The sequence below is a fragment of the Neopelma chrysocephalum genome, unplaced genomic scaffold, assembly GCF_003984885.1.
Source record: "Neopelma chrysocephalum unplaced genomic scaffold, ASM398488v2 Primary Assembly neopelma1_92520, whole genome shotgun sequence".
In the NCBI taxonomy this organism is placed as follows: Eukaryota; Metazoa; Chordata; class Aves; order Passeriformes; family Pipridae; genus Neopelma; species Neopelma chrysocephalum.
Genome location: NW_020921258.1, coordinates 1 through 3,392, shown reverse-complemented (window position 1 = coordinate 3,392; position 3,392 = coordinate 1). Strand labels below are relative to the sequence as shown.

Here is a 3,392-nt window from a genome sequence, read left to right as displayed (position 1 = left end):
GGTTGGGTTTGGCCTGGGCCGGTCAGGATCTGCCATAAACAACCCACCAGACCCTGAACCCTCACTGGACATGTCCAGCCCCTCAGCAGAAACCCAAGTCGTTCATTTGTTACCGAGGAAAAATGATTGGTAATTGCTTCTGATCTGTGGAGAATTTCCTTTGGAATGATCAAACAGAGAGCGAATCAAGGCAGGCAGAGCATTTCTTTTGGCTCTTTTTTTTTTTCTGGTTTGTCATTTTCTCTGTGGTTTCAATGTGTTTTGTGTGCTCCTGTTCAGGAAGCAGCGTATTTTTTACCTTGAAATTCGGAGTGGTTTTGTTTGTTTGTTTAGGGTTTTTTTCTTTCCCAGATGAATCAGGCCTAGTCCGGTGTTATCCTACAGGACTGCTTTGGTGCTGGGTCAGAGAGAGAGAAGGGGAATGACTTTTCATTCTCTTCCAAGCAGAAGTGGGAGATTGTCTTGCCCCTCCTCAAAGCACTGCAGGCACATGGGAGTAGCTCAGTGCTGGCCCAGTTCTCTGAGAAACACCCATGGGGGGAGGTTTAAGTCTTAATGACAATGCTCTGGTCTCTTGGTGGCAAAGACTGGGTCCTACAGTCCCAGCCTGATGAGGGAGAACAGGAGCTTCTGTTCTTTGTGGCAAACTTTCTGTTACTCCTTGTGCAGTCTTTTCTTTCCGTTATATGTGTTACTGTCCAGAATCTCTCCGAGGAAAGCTGTTAGAAATTTAAAGGTAGGACTGGAATTTGGGTCTGTTCCCTACAAACCCTGCAAAGCCTGAAGGACCGGGCTGATGACTGCTCTTAACAAAGGTGGTTTATTAATATTCTGTCAGATTTCCCTCAGCTCTGGGCAGGACAGGCAAGGGTTAGGGTCGGGAATTGTGCAAGCAAGACCTGATGATTTCTCCTGTGCATGTGTCAGTTTGGCTGGGCTGGGACAAGGAGGACTCGTGCAGGCACCTCCAGAGACAGCAGGAATGGGAGTGTGTTGTGGAGAAGGAAAATTCCAGGTGGTGGGTGCTGAGAAATTTGTCCTTCCCTTGTCCTGTGCTCTGCGCTTAGCAATGGGTGAAGTGCAGAAGTTTCCTGGGGACCCTGGAAAATGATGCCGGGGTTGCCAAGAAAAGTGGGGCCAAAAGAGCAGGACCTGGGTCTGCGAGTGTGGGAGAAACAAGGGAGAGAGCAATGGCCGGGTCATCCTCTGCCTCCAGGAGGGAGGGCAGCAGGAAAGGCCATGGACTAAAGCACTGAAGTGCTGTTCCCCAGGGAGCCCCTGCACAGCACTGAACTTGCTTCTGCACTTGCTGTCCCTTTCCCAGCGGAGCCGAAGCGTCGGGTGCGGGTGCCGGGGGGATGGAGCTGCCCAGGACAAACTGGGAGGGTGTTTGCGAAGGAAGGGGGTAGAAGGAGCTCTTGACGTGCTTTTTTTACTTCTTCATCCCACAGAATTGCCACGAGAGGAAATACCTCAGAGGGGCTTCCCTCCAAATAAGCCCTGAATATGCCAGGAGGTTTCAGCTGGGAGAATGGAGCTGTGGAAGAAAACCACCCTAAAAATAGCCAGTGGGGATCATCAGGTTTTCCAGCCAAGAAAAACAAGGACGGAGATGAGGGAATCAGGTTCCAATTAATAATGATTTGGTGGGTGTAGGAATGATTTCTGTATGTTTTCCAGTCCCTTTTGATGATTTTAAAATCATGGCTTTAGCAATCAACTAAATTGGAGATGTTGTTTTTGAGAGGAAATGATGCCAAATAAATGCAGAGAAAGAGCATGGAATCATCCTGGGATCCTGAAGTGGTTTGGGTTGGAAAGGATCTCAGGGATCATCTCCTTCCTCCCCCTGCCACGGGCAGGGACACCTTCCAATAGACCCTCCAGCCTGGCCTTGGCCACTTCCAGGGATGGGGCAGCCACAGCTTCTCTGTGCCAGGCCACCTCCCCACCCTCCCAGGGAAGAATGTCTTCTTCCTTATGTGCAAGCTTTCCCTTTCTTCTCTGCAGGAAGCGGGCTGTGACAAGGGAATTGGCTCCCATGAGGCCCAGGATCAGAGCGGGCTCTGCACAGGGGACGACTTCCACTTCCGAACGGGGAAGGGCACCTTCGTCCCTACCCCCGGCAAACTGGGATGGAGTAACATCTGCCTGCAGCTGGCTGGAGTTCCTGTTGGCTCTGGGCTTTCTGTCCACAGGCCGGGGATCATGGCCAGAGTCATTCAAACCTGGGGAACAGTGGCCTTCACACCATCCCCACAGTCCATCCAGGGCAGGCTGCTGCCCATCGGCCCCTGATCGCAGGTGGATGTAGAAGTGATGGTGTTTAGGGAATGCTGATTGTATTTCCCTGACTTTAGCAACGTGGTCATTAAAAAGAGAAAAATAACAAGTCTATGGAAATTGATTCCTTTTTTGCAGGGAGGCGGTTTGCAAGGACAGAGGGGTTGCAGCGCTCCAGATTAAATCTTGTTTCTATAATGTTAAAACTGTGGGCGAGGCGAGGGGCGGTGGCGGACGGGGCGGGCCCGGGGGTCCCTTCCCCGCGGGGTCGCAGCCGCGGGACTCGCCCCGCGCGGCCCCTCCCGGCGCGCCCCGCCCGTCGTTGGGGGCTGCGGCCGCTCCCGGCGCTGCCGAGGCTGCCGGGGAGGGACCGGCCTGTGCTGGGGGGAAGGAGGTTCGTTCCTTGTGTTCGAGGGCGGCAGCGGGAGCGGCGCTGCGGGGCGGGACGTGCGGGAGGTGCCGGGTGACGGCGGGGAAGCCGCGGCGGGGCCCGGGGGCTGCAGCTCTCTGGCTTCCCGACTCGCTTTGCAGACACTTGCCACCTTCAGAGGAGGCACAAATCCTCGCGGAGCTGAGCAAGGGGTGCGGGGAGTGCAGTAGGGTGCAGCGAGCTGGGCGGGGTTGTGACCAGGGGAGGGTGTGCACAGTCCCCTAAAACCCGCACCCAAAACCAGCCCAAAAGAACCCCAGAGCCCAGAGCGAAGCGCCGCGGGCACCGGCCCCGCCCTCCTGCTCGCGCCGGCCCCGCCCCCCAGCTCGCCCCGCCTCCTCTCCCCGCGCGCCAGCCTGTGGCTCCACCCGCCCTTCTCTCCCCTCCCATGCGGGACAGCCCCAGGTGTGGCAGTGAGGATGACAAAGGGGCGGGACAGCCCCAGGTGTGGCAGTGAGGATGATGAGGGGCGGGACAGCCCCAGGTGTGGCAGTGAGGATGATGAGGGGCGGGCCGTGCTGGGTGGTTATCTGGGGCACTTTTTGTCGGGAGCTTCTGCAGGGGAGCAGTCGATCCTACGGAGTCTGTCAAGCAGTGGTGGTGAGAGCATCTCGCAGGAGCTGGGGGAAGCGCCAGATGTACCTGGATTATCGCTCGAGGAAGGTGCCGAGGGATGAGC

The 3,392-nt window shown here is 56.1% G+C and overlaps 1 long non-coding RNA gene across 1 annotated transcript; it reads left to right on the top strand.

Annotated features, from left to right (window-relative positions):
• Positions 1-532: 532 nt before the first annotated feature.
• Positions 533-1,720, top strand: LOC113980124. The gene is made up of 2 exons (XR_003538075.1): positions 533-1,018; positions 1,452-1,720. It is a non-coding gene; the product is annotated as an uncharacterized LOC113980124 (long non-coding RNA).
• Positions 1,721-3,392: the final 1,672 nt, after the last annotated feature.